The 15,849-nt window shown below is 50.7% G+C and overlaps 1 protein-coding gene across 5 annotated transcripts in view; it reads left to right on the plus strand.

Moving 5' to 3' along the window:
* The first annotated feature begins 548 nt into the window (after positions 1-548).
* Positions 549-15,849, plus strand: part of PALD1 (phosphatase domain containing paladin 1) — an 84,889-nt gene continuing 69,588 nt past the window's right edge. The window contains exons 1-2 of one of the 5 annotated variants that reach the window (XM_065922512.1): positions 605-676; positions 6,684-6,792. The gene's annotated coding sequence lies outside the window, so the exon portion shown is untranslated. Of the gene's footprint in view, positions 677-725; positions 1,077-2,556; positions 2,614-6,683; positions 6,793-15,849 lie in introns of those variants that run through there. The other 4 variants (XM_065922511.1, XM_065922513.1, XM_065922510.1 and 1 more) reach the window with 4 other exon arrangements.

Raw genomic sequence — 15,849 nt, forward strand, 5'->3', positions numbered from 1 at the left:
GCACCGGCGGAGGGCTGGCAGGGACTGCTGGGGCGTTCGGGTGGGCCGGGCTGGACTGCCTCCCCCTGTCAGCGGAGGCGGAGACAGGCCCTCCTGGGGGTTGGGATTGTGCCTGTCACTGCAGGGACAAAGGGACCTCTCCCCTTGCGAAGTTTCTGCCGGGTTCTTCCCTTTTTGTCTCCGGGTACTGAGGGTGTCCAAGATTTGGGAGAAGCCCACCCCTGAGCGGACAGTCTGCTCTTTAAGGGCTCAGCCGTTGACTCCAGTGGCGGCGAGGTCCAGAGAGAGCAGTCGCCTAGCTCAGGTTGCACAGCACCGCGAGGATTCTTCCGGCGCCCGCCGAGGCTTGGCTTGGCTTTAAAAAGCAGAAAGCGGCGAGGCCCCGCCGATCTCCCGGGGAGCTGGAGTCTGGGCGGGGGTGTGGCGCCGAGAGCTTTTGCTTCTTTCTCCTGCCAGGGAGGCTGGATGTAGGGTTTGGGCTTCTTCCAGAAAGAGCCGAACTCTTGACAAGGGAAGCGGAACTGGTTTCCCAGGCAGTCTCCCCCGCCCCAAACTTTTCTTCCTAGGCGGAGGGTGGGCTGGCGGAGGGAGGAAGCGGGGCCGAAAAAGGTGGGGCCAGCCGTTCCCTCTCCACCAGGCAGCAGCGGCTCTGGAATGCCAATCCGGACGCTGCTTGGTGAGTGTGTCTTTAAATCCGAGACCCCCGCCCCCTCGGCGGCTGGGGCCGGGGCTCTGGCTGGCTGGGCGACGGCGGGCGCGGTGATTGGCGGCCCCGCCGGGTCCGCCCTCGGCGTGGGGGTCGCTGGGCACCGGGAGCCGAGCGGCGCGCTCCGGCTGGGGTGCGCGGCTCTCTACCCGGAGAGCGCGGCCTCCTGCGCTTGTGCCCTCGCCTCGTCGCGCCCGGCCTGCCGGCCTCCGGAGCCGCCTCTGCCCACGGATGGGCTGGGGAAGTTGGGAGGAGCTAGCCGGAGCCAGTACCCGGCGCGAGCCGCCGCTGCCTAACTCGGCGCCCGCAGTTCGGGCGCAGCGCGCCTGCCTCAGGAGCGCGGATGCCCCCCGGAGCCACGGGCTGGCAGGTACCGACGCGTCCGGACCCGCGGCGGGCGAGGGAGGTCTGATGAGGGACTCTTCTGGGCACTCCCGGGCCGGGGCTGCTCCGACCACCCACTCCCCATTCCCTAGATCACAAGCCTCCCTGGGCTCTGTGGAGAGGAGAGATCCTGGCCCCTCCCACCGAAACCCGCACGGGATCGGTGCCTGGGAGAGAAGCGGAACCACACGTATCAAACAGGAGTTATTGAGTCGTTCTGTCTGTCTGGCTCTGGGCTACGCACTTTCTCCAGGAGCTTTCTCTCCGACTGGGGTTAGATGTGGGATGGCGACACCTCCACCCTTGATGGCTGGTCCTGAAAGCTGGGCTTCCCATGCAGCTGCGGCGAGGCAAGCCGTCTCATGTTCCACACCTGAGTTCCCTGGCTCCTCTTTAGGCATTTGAACCTAAATGCCTAAATGACTCTTCCTGGAACCGGGAAGAGTCCAGAGATCCCGATGGGTGCAAGCTTTGGGCCCCATCTGGTTCTTTCCTTCTGTAGGCCTGGGTCTCCCAGGGGAGCCCCTTTTTCATCTTCAAACGTTTTTCTTGAAGGGGCAGGAGGCCTGTCAGAAAGCAGAGTGCAGTGTCAGGAAGACTGCTGCCCTGGACTCTTAAAAGCAGCCAGAATGGTTGGAACATGTTATGACCTCTTAGGGAGTCAGAAATGGAAGAAAAGCTCCTCTGACTTCAGGAAGCTTCCAGCTTCTTGCTCTCTCCACCAGAGTTCCAAGCAACAACTCCTTGGCTTCCTGCAGAGCAACCTGGACCCAGTGACTGAGCATCTCTTAAATGCCAGGCACTGGGCTCTGCCAAGGAGGATGGGAGTGGTGGAAGGAGTCGGAGGGTTCTCCACTTAGGTGGCTTTGCCCCAGGGGTGTGGCCAGGTGGGGGGCTGTGAGGGGGGTGGGACACAAGGCATAAACACAGAGAAATTTCGTTACTATAGGGTTTCCATACCAGTCCTGGACTAATAGTAACAGTGGAAATACCAAGAGAATACACATGATTAATTGCTGAATGAGTGACCCAGGCTGTAATTGCCAGGGAAGCTGGGATACAATTCTCATGCAGCCAGGCAAATATGTTTGAAAGATTCTTGTCCTGCCTCCATACCCCTCCTTTCTGGTTACCCTGCTGCTTAGGACCTTCTCACCACCTCCAGGGACAGGGAGCAACAGGAGTGTGTCCCAGCCCCACTCCCAGTTTTTTTTTTTTTCCTGCTGACTGAAGCTATTCCGGACTTCAGGAGAAGTACGTTTGGTTTCTGGGGTCAGGCTGACCGTAGGACCTTCCTAGCTTCCTTGGGGCTTTTGAGGTTTGGGGTCTAGATCCAGTCTTACAGGAGGAAGTCCTCACTTCCTTTCTGAAGAGCCTCTGTCTCTGGGGGCTGGGGATGAGCTTGACAGGCTGAAGCCAGACACTGTTTCCTGTGAGTGCAGACGGACAGTCTTCCTCTTGTTGGCCATTGGGGTTGGAATTGGGGTGTTGGAAGTGGACAGGCCCGGCAGAACTGGCTTGAGGTTAGTGGTACCTGGGGCATCTCTGACCTCACCTCTGAGGTTCTCCTGTGCCTTGGGTTCTGCTCCCTCCCCCATCATCCCTGGCAAGATGTCCTGGAACACTTTGCAGAGGTGGCAGTGAACTCGTGCCTGTGGCCTTGGACACTGTTCTGGGAGTGGGAGTTGCTGAGCTTACCCTTTAGCCCTTGGCCGGCACTGTGAGTACTTGGGTGAACACATACCCACCTGCCTTCAAACAGGTGGCGTCCACGGGGTCACCCAGGAACAGGTGAGGAATGCTGGCATGGGCAGAGGTGTGTGCGAACGTGCTCAGGTTTATAGCTGCGTGGGCTGGGATGGTGAGGAACTGGATACAGTGGACATGAGAGCAGACACAGGAAGACATTGGAGGTGGGCAAGCAACTCAGGGCACAGGCACGTGCAGGGGCAGACAGTGTGAACACATAAGCGGGGACAACGAATGGGCTGCAGATACTGCATGGACAGATATATGCCATCATGGAGACTTGCCTGGCACAAGCGGACAGATGTATTGGTGGGCCCAGAGGAGCACAGACAGGGATGTGAGCTGACATTCACTGACGAGAGACATGGAGCCACATGGATGTGACTTGAATCCCTGGGCTGACATGGAGTTGGCCGTAAGCAGTTGGAACTCAGACACTTAGACCTGCTGAGTCACCTGGCCGCAGAAGGCAGAACACAATCAGAGGTGGGTACCAAGAACTGTGGTGCTGGAGAAGACTCTTGAGAGTCTCTTGGACAGCAAGGAGATCAAACCAGCTAACCCTAAAAGAAATCAACTGATACTGAAGCTGAAACTCCACTACGTTGGCCCCCTGATACAAAGAGCTGACTCATTGGAAAAGACCCTGATGCTGGGAAAGACTGAGGACGGGGAGAAGGGAGTGACAGAGGATGAGATGGCTAATGGCATCGTCGATTCAGTGGACATGAGTTAGAGCAAACTCCAGGAGATAATGAAGGACAGGGAAGCCTGGCGTGCTGCAGTCCACGGGGTCACAAAGAGTTGAACACAACTTAGAGACCAAACAGCAACAACCAAGGTGTAGTCCAAGGCAGGCACTGTTGGGTTATTCCTGTGACTCTGTGTGAAAGTTGACTTGTTTGGGTTAGGGGCTGTGCAGAAGCTGAGTGGTGTGGTTTCATTTCTAGACTCCTGCTTAGGGGTTTGGAGACCCCAAAGGGCTCTGTTTAACCCTGAGAATTCTTTGACCTCCCTATCCCCTAAGTTGCAGGGCAGGGTGCATGCCTTAAGCACTGGCAGGGACCCCTTGAACTTTGAGGTTCATCTCCTCTGGGTCTGTAGAACTTCCTGAAGTGAGACCGTGCGGGCAGGGTAGGGGAGGAAGCTGCTGGGGACTCTCCTTCTTGGCCCAAACCTGAGGGTTTCTTGCAGGGAAGGGACAGTCCCAGCAGGGGAGAGAAAGAGTAGACTTGCAGTTGGATCTTTGGTGAGACCTTTGCTACTAGTGTGGACTGTCCCTCCCCCAAACCCTGGACTTGTTCAGGGAAGGGCCCCACCCCACCATTTGGTTATGGCCAACCTGGAGATGGGAGATACAGCTGACGTTAACTCACTGTGTTACCTGGGCAAGTTACTCAATGTCTTAACTAACTCATCTTTAAAGTGCAACCCCTCATCTTTAAATGGGGCCAGTAACCCGTCACCCTTGGGGTGCGGTGAGGATTTAATGTGAGTGGAAAGTGTGTGGCCGAGGGTCTGGCACAGAGGGAGCACTGTTGGTGGAACTTTGGTGACTGGACTTGCTCTGTGGCCAGGACTCCCCAGAGCTGGTCAGCAGCCAGGTGGCCAAGCCCTGGGAGGGTGAGCAGGCCAGCACCTCTGATTTGCTCCCAGCCCTGTGGGACCGCTCCATGCTTGCAGGAGGCAAGCTGTATGAAGCTCGGGCCTGGCCTGCTGGCCTCTGGGAGGGGAGCCAGTGGTTTGCTAAGAATAGCCCCAAATTATGGCTCTGCCTCCCAGTGGACAGTTGTGTACCTCCTCGGTCTGGGCCAAGGGGTTGGCAGATGGGCCTTTTGTGTTTCTTGTAACTGGCACTCATCTCAGGGATGTGCTTGGGAGCAGCAGGCTGGATCTGGGCAGAGGCCTTGCAGTTCTTCCTGTCTTCTGCTGGAACTGGGAAAAGAGAAGGCCCAGGGAGAACTAGCTTTTAAAATCCCCGAGTTCCTCTTCCACTCAGAGCTTGTCCTGACAACTGACTGTCTTCATACCTCCAATACATCTTAGTGATTAAGATTACTAGGTCCGGAACCAGACCACTAGGGTCTGAATTTTGGCTTCCGCTCTCACTGGCACTGTGGCATTGGGCAACTCACTTAACTTCCCTGTGCCTGATTCCCTTGTGTAACAGGATTAATAATAGTAATGCCCTTAGAAGAATGCCACAAAGATGAAAGGAAGTAGCATATGGAGTGCCCTCGCGGTAATGTGTGGTGCATAGTAAGTGCTCAGTAAACATTCGGTGCTGCTATTACCATGATTACAGTGATCTCAGCAGAGCGACAGGCCTGTGAAACCACAGGGGCTGGGCTGTTTGCACAGTGCCTCAAGGTGGGAGGGCGCTGGGATGCTATCTTGGTTCCAATTCCTGGCCTTTCATGCCCCAGGTTCAGTGTGAGGAGCAGGGGACCAAAGGTGAGTGAGACTCGGTCCCTGCCAGGTGAGAGAGGCACCTGGGTACATTCTATCACTGGTACCTTCTGGGGGCCGTGTCTGCTGTGGTTGGAGCTGAAGGGAGGGAAGGGCTTGCCTGGGCGCGAGGTAATGCTTCAGGTGGACTTTGAAGGGTGGCCAAGGGTTTGTAAGGATGAGCAGGGCTTCCCAAACAGAATGAGCAGTCCATGCAGAGATGTGGCATCTTGGCATGTTTAGGGAACATGAGCAGATCCACAGACCTGGGGTGGGGCCCCGGCTCAGCATTCCCAGCCTGTGATCTGCTGTCCCTCCCACACTGGGCTCGGAGGCAGTCCTGGCCTCCTTCTTAGGACAAGAGAGGCCTGGAGGCCCCTCCTTTTACTTTAAGGAATCGCCTTTGCTGTCCGTCTCCCCATTCTCCAGGGGACCTCCCTGGCCTCTAATGAATGCCTGCCAGCCCTCTCTGTGTGTGTGTTGGTTGTTCAGTCGTGTCTGACTCTTTGCGACCTCAGGGACTGTAGCCTGCCAGGCTCCTCGGTCCATGGGATTCTCCAGGTGAGAATACTGGCGCGCGTAGCCGTTCCCTTCTCCAGGAGATCTTCCCGACCCAGGGATTGAACCCGGGTCTCCTGCATTGCAGGTGGATTCTTTACCATTTAAGCCACCGGGGAAGCCCTGCCAGCTCTCCCTGGGGCCCCTCATTTTTGAGCTGGGGGCTTCAGACTGCCCCCATTGCAGCATCAACATGCCTGTTTTTGCTCTTAGCTGTGATGCCTATAGGTTAACAGATCCCCTTTCTCAGGAATGAACTGAGGCCTTTGAAACCTCTCCTAAGGAGTGAATGTCTAATAGTGGAATTTCTGGACCTTGGAAGTTGTTTTATTTTCTGTACCTGACATGTGTATTGGATTTTCAGCCCCTGCTTGGGCTGGAGCTGAAGCACGCTGATGAAGGAGAGACATAGGGCATCTGGGGTTACCTCCATGCCCGTGGCAGGCAGTAGGGAGCATCTGGGAACTGGGTGTGCCGCTCCTGACCCTGTGGGCTCCCAGGGAGCAGGGCTTTCGGAAATTCCAGGCGGAGGGAGGGTGTGGTGCTAGGACGGCTGTGGGTCCATGGCTGGGCTTCCCGCCCTTGCCCATGAGAAACAGGCCCCACTGCCAAGAGGCTGGTGCAGGGGCATTTAGGGGGGAGAGAAGTGGGTGCCCTCAGACGACCCTGGGCTTTGCCGGCCTCTGCATGCTGCTGGGCCCTAGGCTCTGCATGTTTGCAGGCAGTGGCCTCTCTTTGGGCCCTCCCCAGAGTGGAGGACAGGGCCTCTGGGTGTTTTTGAAGATTCTGTTTAGAAAGCACAGAGGGGAAACTCTCCTCCTCTTTTCTTTTCCTGCAGAGCTCAGGAAGGCGTGAATCCCTCTCCTGCCAGTCACAAAGAGGCTGGTGGATGTGTCTGCTCTGACTGCTGTCCTGTAGTTGCTGAGTCCTTCTCCTGGGTCCCTGAGGTTGGTGCTGACCCCTCATCTCCCTAGGCCCTGATTGGCAGGGCCCAGAAGACCTCATCCAGCCTGGATCTGATTGGGCCCATCCCCACCCCCATCCTGGCTTTAGCCTTGGTTTGACCACTTTCTTGCTGATGCTTGGTCCCTGCCACGGCTGCAGCCCTGTCTGTTGATGAAGTTCACAGCCTTCGTGAGTCCCTGCAGGTGATGCTCTGCTGGCTCACTCCGGGGCCTGTGGGGAAGTTCTGGTTTTCAAATGCCCCAGAGAAAAAGGCCCAGAGCCCTCCCTGGAGGTAGAGGGCCAGCATTGCAGAGCCTTCTGGGGAAGTCCGGAGTGGGTCTCTCACCTCTCCTGGGCTCTGAATCAGGTCTGAGGTGCAGGTGGATAAACCCGGGACTAGCAGTTGACTGCTTCCTCTGAGGCCAGTTTTTCCATCTGCAAAATGGGCATAATAATTTTCTTGTCTACTTAAAAATGAAAAAAAAATTGAGGTGTAATTCACTTGATGTAAAATTAACCATTTTGAAGTACAGCTACAGTGGCATTAGGTTATTCCCAATGTTGTGGCCCCATCTCCGTCAAGTTCCAGGACATTTTCATCACCCCAAGGGAGACCCCTTCCCCATTAAGTGCTGACTCGCTTCCTCACTTAAGTTTTATTGAGGTGTGCGTACCATAACATCCACCCACCCTACAGGTGCAGCTGGCTTGAGTGTTGGTGAGTGTCATGGGCATGCAGCCCCCACCCCAGTCAAGTGTGGGAATGCTTCCATCACCCAGAAGTTTTTTGGGGCTCCCCTGCAGCCAGTAGTTACTCCCATGCCTGGTCCCAGGCCACGTATCTCCTGTCACTCTGGTTTTGCTTTTTTCTAGATTTTCATGTATGTGGACTCATCTAGTTAATAGGTATTTTTAAAAATTCTGCCTATTTTATTCAACATTATGTTCTTTTTTTTTTCAATTTATTTTTGGCTGTACTGGGTCTCTGTGTGGGCTTTCTCTAGTTGCAGTAAGTGCGGACTTCTCTGTAGCTGTGGTGCCTGGGCTTCTCATCGCAGTGACTTCTTTTATTGTGGAACACGGCCTCACGGTTCGAGGGCTTCAGTAGTTGTAATGCTGGAGCCTAGATGCCCCAAGGCATATGGGATCTTCCTAGACGGGGATTGAATCCTTATCCCTTACATTGGCAGGCAGATTCTTTGTTTTTCTTTTTTTTTAATTAATTTGTTTTTTATTGAAGGATATTTGCTTTACAGAATTTTGTTGTTTTCTGTCAAACCTCAACATGAATTAGCCGTAGGTATACATATAGCCCCTCCCTTTTTTATCTTCCTCCCATCTCCCTCCCCATTCCACCCCTCTAGGTTGATACAGAGTCCCTGTTTGAGTTTGCTGAGCCATAACAGCAAATTCCCGTTGGCTATCTATTTTACGTATGGTAATGTAAGTTTCCATGTTACTTTTTCCACACATCTCACCCTCTCTTCCCTTCTCCCCACGTCCATAAATCTATTTTCTGTGGCAGGCAGATTCTTAATCAGTGGATCGCCAGAGAAGTCCTCAACGTGATGTTCTCAAGTGTCATGTCATGTGTTCTAGGAGTATATTCCTTTTTTCGCTGCTGGGTATGTATCCCAGTGTGTGTAGGGTCCATAGCTTGCTTACTGAGTTCCCAGATGATGGATGTCTACCCTGCTTTTGAAAATGTTTCCGGTTAAAAAAAAAAATTAAGTAGTTATCTTTACAAAGGATTCGGGCAGTAGCTTCCTAGAGAGAGGGAGTGAAATGTGAAAGCCCTTCCCTTCCTTACTTCCTCTCTTGGCCCGAGGCATCTCTCTCAGCAGTTTGTGGATATCCCCCAGTCATCTTTTCCATGCCTCTGTGTGCATTTGTGTAGTTTTTATTTGGGGACATAGACAGAATTGCACTTGGTCCATGGCTCTGGGGCCCACTTCTTCACTTAGCGCTTTGTCTTGGGAGTGTTGCCAGTACAGTTATCCAAGTTGTACACCTTCCCCGGGAGCCATCTCTGAGCTGAGGGCCCAGAGCTGGGGTTCTGGGCCAGGCAAACAGGTGTCTACTCCTCCCCCTCCCCTAGCTCCAAGCTGGGGCTCGATCAGCCTTTGGGGGAGACAGAATGAAGGCTTTGTGGAGGTGGTCGATTCCAGGCAGGTTTCTAGAGGAGGAAGGCATTGGGACAAAAGGGGTCAGCCTGTTATGGGTAGACGTGCACTCCCGCTGGCTTCACCAGGCCTCCTACGCAGCAGCTGCCAGCAGGGGCTTCCTCTTCCTGTCTCTGTGAAGTGTCGCTGGAAGGGATAGGCCGAAGGAGAGGGAGGTTTGCCGGGTGGACGGAAGATGGACTGAGGCCTCCCTTCTTGTTGCAGCAGAGTTGCCCCTTGCTGAGGCTGGCTGCAGGCAGCATGCTTGGACAGGGACGCTCTCCTGCGCTGCAGTCTGTGCTGGGCGTGTGTGGGTGGAGGGCGGGGATGGCAGCTGCCTCCCCAGGAAGGGGGGCTGCCTGTGCTCCTGCCTCCACCCAAATCCCAGCCAGCTGGGTCACTGAGGTGCTGAATCTTTATTGTCATGCATCCTCCCTTGACGATGCCTTTGATGTATACACGAATCACATTCCCTGCATACTTAGTGACATTGGTTGTATTCATTGTTTTTAAGTTTTTCCCAATTTAATAATTTAAAACAGTGCCTTCATATTGTTCAGAAGGTAGGGATCCTGAGTTGTGGTGTCCTAGGGCAGCCACCTGCTCACCCAGGGAGGGCTTAGCTTGTGACTTAGGGTTCCCTCTTAGCCTCTTCTGGCTCCAGAGCTCTTGGGGACAGTATAGGGGGAGGGAGATGTGGAGTGGGCCAGGCAAGGAAGCCGTGAATAGGTGGATTTGTTCATTTCTCTGATTTCTCCAGCTTAATGCTGTTCAAACCTGGGTAATAGGTTGACTCCCCTTCCCCTGCTCTTAAAAATAGCTTTATGGAGATTTAACTCACATACTGTACAATTCAGGCATTTAAGGTTTACAATTCAGTAGCTTTCAAATATTCACAGAGTTGTACATATGTCACTATAGTCTCATTTTACAATATTTTCATCAGCTCAGAAAGATACCTTGTACCCATTAGTCATCACTCCCCACCCTACAAGTTTACTTTTTCTGTCTATAGATTTGTTTATTCTGGACATTTCATATAAATGGAATCATAAGTATTTGGTTTTTTCGTGGCTTTTTAAAGGAAAAAAAGCCTCACTGTTTATTTGAATTTTCTTAGAATATAACTTAAAGGTACAAATATAAAGCTAGGTGTAAGTGCCTTAGACATGTTTACATGGTTTTTACATAACTATAAAGCGAGCATGAGATAAAACCAGAGTGAAACTAATAAAACCAGAAAGCCAACCCATTTCAAATGAACATTGTTAATTTAATTGGAAGGATGTGAACTGAAACGAAATTGCCATTGTTGGGTTGATGGCAGAGAGCTGGCGCCTTCTGTTTCCCCTGCTTCTGTCTCTTGTGCCTGCTGTGCAGAGGGGCCTTAGAAAAGGGGCTGGCTGGCTGGTTTGGGGTAATTCTGATTACAGTTGTCCCTCCGTAGCATCTTTGGCGGTGGGATTGGTTTCAGGACCCCCACCAATTCCAAAGTTGGATTATGAAGTCAAAGGAGCTGAAGTCCCTTATGTAAAATGGCATAGTATTTGCATATGACCTATACATATGCTCCCCTAGCTTTTAAATCATCTCTAGATTACTCATAATACCTAATATAATGTAAATGTTATGTAAATAGTTGTAAATACAATGTAAATACTATGTAAAAGTTGCCAGCACACAGCAAATTCAAGTTTTGTTTCTTGTAGCTTTCAGGAGTTTTTTTTTTTTTTTTCCCAAATATTTTCCGAGGATGCAGAACCCAAAGATATGGCTGGCTGACTGTACTAACATTTGAGCCTGAACTGCCAATGAGTAATCCCCAACTGTTTGCTTTAATAGAGCATCACTTGATAACCTGGAATGCTGGCTCGTTTAATCAAAGGCTGAAATAATGGTGTTATCAAAATCTACGCATTATGGCTCTTCAACCCACTTCTTGTGGGAATTTGGCACAGAGGTGGGCTTTGCTCTGTTGACGTGGATGAGCATAGTCCTGACTGCCAAGAGACCAGGCCTTTGCACTGGGCATGTCCAGGCTGCTATCGGCTAGAGGTGGCTCAGTTCTCCACCCGACCCCCCTTCTCTTATTTGAACCACAACCTTTGTTTGTGCAGTGATGTCATTTGGCATTCACAAAGAAGGAACTGAATCGTGAACGCAGGAGCAGGCTCGAGCCCTAGATTGCACCGGGCACTTGCTTGGGAGAGAGAGTCATTTGGATGCATGGACATGCTCTCAGTACTTTTTCTATGAGGTGACATTCATATAACATGAAATTAACTATTTCATAGTGTGCAGTTCAGTGGTATTTTGTGTATTCACAAAATTGTGCAAATGTCACGTCTACCTAATTCCAAAACGTTGAAAAAATTTCTTATTTTATTGTGGTAAGAATACTTAACATGAGAACTACCCTCTTAACAAATGTATAATATCATTTTTTACTATAAAGACAATGTTGTGTAGCAGATCTCTAGAGCTTATTCTCCTTGCTTAACCGGAACTTCGTGCCTGTTGATTACTAACTTCCCATTTCCGCCTCTGTCCAGCGCCTGGCAACCCCCATTCCACTCTGAGTTTATGAGTTTGACTATTTTAAAACAATTTTATTTTATTTATTTATTTTTGGCGGGGCTGAGTCTTTGTTGCTGCGAGGGGGGCTTTCCCCAGTTGAGGTGAGCAGGGACTCCTCTTCCTCTTGTTGTGGAGCACGGGCTCAGTAGTTGTGGCTCGAGGGCTTAGTTGCCCCATGGCATGTGGAATCTTCCCTGACCAGGGATTGAACCCATGTCCCCTGCATTGACAGGCAGGTTCTTATCCACTGTACCACCCCTGGAAGTCCCGAGTTTGACTATTTTAGATACCTCACATAAGTGAAATGTAGTATTTGTCTTTCTATGACTAACTTATTTTACTTTGCATAACAACCTCGAGTTTCATCCACGTAGCATACTGCAGAATCTCCGTCATTTTAGTATATGTGCTGCCAAAGGGAGCACAGCAGAATCTCCTTCGTTTTAAAGATTGAATAATATTCCCCTGGGAAGCACCGACTGGCTTTGGTGGTGAAGCCAGTGGTAAAGAACTGGTGGTTAAAAAAAAAAAAAAGAACTGGTGGTAAAGTGGTAAAGAACTCGCCTGCCAATGCAGGAGACATAAGAGACGCAGGCTTGATCCCAGGATCGGGAAGATCCCCTGGAGCAGGGCATGGCAACGCACCCCAGTATTCTAGGCTGGAGAATCCCATCGACAGAGGAGCCTTGAAGACTACAGTCCATGGGGTCACAAAGAGTCGGACACGACTGAAGTGACTTGGCACGCACGCACGATATTCTGCTGTGTGTATGTACCACATTTTCTTTATCCGTTCCTGCATCAGTGGACGTTTGGGTTGCTTCCACCTCTTGGCTGTTGTGTCTAGTGTGAAGTGAGCATGGGTGTTGTGCTGATACCCCTTTTGAGATTCTGATTCAGTTCTTTTGGATAAATACCCAGAAGTGGGATTGCTGGATCGTCTGGAAGTTCCATTAATATTTTTAAGTTTTAGGAACCTCTGTGCTATTTTCCATTCCCACTGACAATGTGCAAGGGTTCCAATTTCTCCACATCCTTGCCAACATTTTGTTGTCTTTTTTTGATAATAGCCATCCTAACAGGTGTGAGGTGATATCTCATTGTGCTTTTGATCTGTGTTTCCTGGATGATTAGTAGTGTTCAACATCTGAGACATATTCATCACCTCAAAGGAAACTGTATCTATTAAGCAGTCACTCCTGATTACCCGCTTCCCCCAGCCCCTGGCACCACTAATCTGCATTCTCTCTCTATGGATTTACCTATTTTGGACTTTTCATACAAGTGGAATCATACAATATGCGACTCTTTGTGTTTGGATTGTATTGTATGAATATACCATGCTTTGTTTATCAGTTTATTATTTGATGGACTTTGGATTGCTCCTACCTTTCAGCTGTTGTACCTAGAACATTTCTGTACAAGTATTTGTTTGGATACCTGTTTTCAGTTCTTTTGGGTATGTGCCTAAAAATGGAATTACTGGGTCATATGATAATTGTATGTTTAACTTGTTGGGTTTGATATTCCTGAATTGGGGCTTCTTTGCTTGCTCATACGATAAAGAATCTGCCTGCAGTGCAGGAGACCTGGGTTCAATTCCTGGGTCAGGAAGGGACCCTGGAGAAGGGAATGGCAACCCACTCCAATATTCTTGCCTAGAGAATCCTGTGGACAGAAGAGCCTGGCAGGTCCGTGGGGTCACAAAGAGTCAGACACCACTGAGTGACTAACACTTACAGTGTTCTGGGATTAGGTAGCTGTGATGGTTGCACAGTAATGTGAATGTATTAAATACCACTGAGCGGTATAATTTATTTGTTTGTTTTAATATTTTTATTTATTTATTTGGCTATGCCAGGGCTTCCTTGGTGGCTCAGTGGTAAAGAATCCGCCTGCAATGCAGTAGACCTGGGTTCGATCCCTGGGTTGGGAAGATCCCCTGGAGGAGGGCATGGCAGCCCACTCCAGTATTCTTGCCTGGAGAATCCCGTGGACAGAGGAGCCAGGTGGGCTACAGCCCACGGGGTCTGAAAGAGTCGGACACGACTGAGCACAGTTCAGCCCCCTGGTCCCTGATTCGAATGGTGGGTGTGAGCTGCCTGCCACCCCGCCTTACCTCATCCTGGCGCTTTCCAGCTTCTAAAAGAGAGGTGCTCACTGTGAAACTCAGTTCCCTCAGTTTCCCCACCTGTGAAATGGGTCTGTGAGCAGCCATGGCCCGGGCTCTATGGGCAGCAAGGCCTGTAGTGGGTCATACGTGCAGCCGTGACTTCCCTCTGGCCCCCCTTCCCCTCTTTGGCTTGCACACTGCTTCCCAGAGGGAGCCACACAGGCCTCTGGATCAGCTCTTCCTTCTTTTCAGGTCCCCAGGCCCTGTGGCTTCCATCTGAGATTGAAGCAGAGACTGCAGCCCCGCACCCCCATCCGTCCGCTCACTCCTTGCTGCCCGTGGCTTCCCTGTGTCTCATCTCAGGGAGTGGCGGGCCCGTCCTCTAGTTGTTCAGGCCAAACCTGAAGTTGCCCATGGTTCCTCTGTTTCTGTCACACCTCAGTAAGTCCTCTTGGCTTCACCTTCAGAATGGGTCCAGAGCCACAGTGCAGGTCCGAGCCATCAGGATCACCTGCGTGGTTGTGGTGGATTCCTAACAGGCTGTTGGGTTCTGCCCTTCTCTTTTGCCCTGTCTGCTGAAAATACTGTTTTAACACAGCAGCAGGGTGACCTTGTTGGAATGTCAAAGTCAGATCAGGACAGTTCTCTGCCCCAAGAGCCCCAGTAGTTCCTCATTTACCTGCAGTGAAGGCCAGTGTTCTTCCTGTGGCCTCCATCTGGTACTCACCTGCTCGCTCCCACCTGGCTCCAGCCAACTGGCTGCCGCATGGCTCCTTCACCACAGTGGGAACCCCAACCGCGGGGCATTTGCATGGCTGACCCTGAGCAGGGATGCTCGTCCTCCCCAGAGTCACAAAGCTTGCCTTGTCACTTCCTTCTCCTCTTTACTCAAATGTGAAGCCTGCCCTGGATACACTAAAGTTTCATACCTCATCCCCAGAGCCTTCTTTTTAATCACTCATCACCCCCTGATATACCATATATTTTACTAATTTATAGTTTATTTCTGTGTGTCCAGCTAGCATGTATGAAGCAGAAATTTTATTCTGTACTGTTAACTCCTAGAACAATGCCCTTTATATAATAGTTGTTATTCAGTCAGTCCTGTCTGACTCTCTGAGACCCCATGGACTGCAGCGCGCCAGGCTTCCCTGTCCTTTACCTTCTTCTGAAGCTTGCTCAAACTCATGTCCATTGAGTTAGTTATACCATCCAACCATCTCATCCTCTGTTGTCCCCTTCTCCTCCTGCCTTCAGTCTTTCCCAGCATCAGGGTCTTTTCCAGTGAGTCAGCTCTTTGCATCAGCTGGCCAAAGTATTGGATCTTCAGCTTCAGCATCAATCCTTCAATGAATATTCAGATTGATTTTCTTTAGGATTGATCTGGTTTGATCTCCTTGCAGTTTAAGGGACTCTCAAGAGTCTTCTCCAGTATCACAGTTCAGAAACATCAATTCTTCAGCATTCAGCCTTCTTTATGGTCCCGCTCTCACATCCCTATATGACTACTGGAAAAACCATAGCTTTGACTATAATACGAACCTTTGTTGACAAAGTAATGTCTTTGCTTTTGTAATATACTGTCTAGGTTTGTCATAGCTTTTCTTTCTCAGACCAAGCGTCTTTTAATTTCATGGCTGTAGTCACCATCTGCAGTGATTCTGGAGCCCAAGAAAATAAAGTCTCTCACTATTTCCATTATTTCCCCATTTATTTGCCATGAAGTGATGGGACTGGATGCCATGATCTTCGTTTTTTGAATGTTGAGTTTTAACCCAACTTTTTCACTCTCCTCTTTCAGTTTCATCAAGAGGCTCTTTAGTTCCTCTTCACTTTCTGCCATAAGGGTGGTGTCATCTGCATATCTGAGGTTATTGATATTTCTCCCGACAATCTTGATTCCAGCTTGTGCTTCATCCAGCCTGGCATTTCGCATGTTGTACTCTGCATATAAGTTAAATAAGCAGGGTGACAATATACAGCCTTGACATACTCCTTTCCCAGTTTTGAACCAGTCTGTTGTTCTGTGTCCATTTCTAACTGTTGCTTCTTGACCTGCATACAGGTTTCTCAGGAGGCATGTAAGGTGGCCTGGTATTCCCATTTCTTCAAGAATTTTCCATAGTTTGTTGTGATCCACACAGTCAAAGGCTTATAGCGTAGTCAGTGAAGCAGAAGTAGATGTTTTTCTGGAACTCTCTTGCTTT

This window comes from Muntiacus reevesi, chromosome 2 (genome assembly GCF_963930625.1).
Source record: "Muntiacus reevesi chromosome 2, mMunRee1.1, whole genome shotgun sequence".
NCBI classification, from domain to species: Eukaryota; Metazoa; Chordata; class Mammalia; order Artiodactyla; family Cervidae; genus Muntiacus; species Muntiacus reevesi.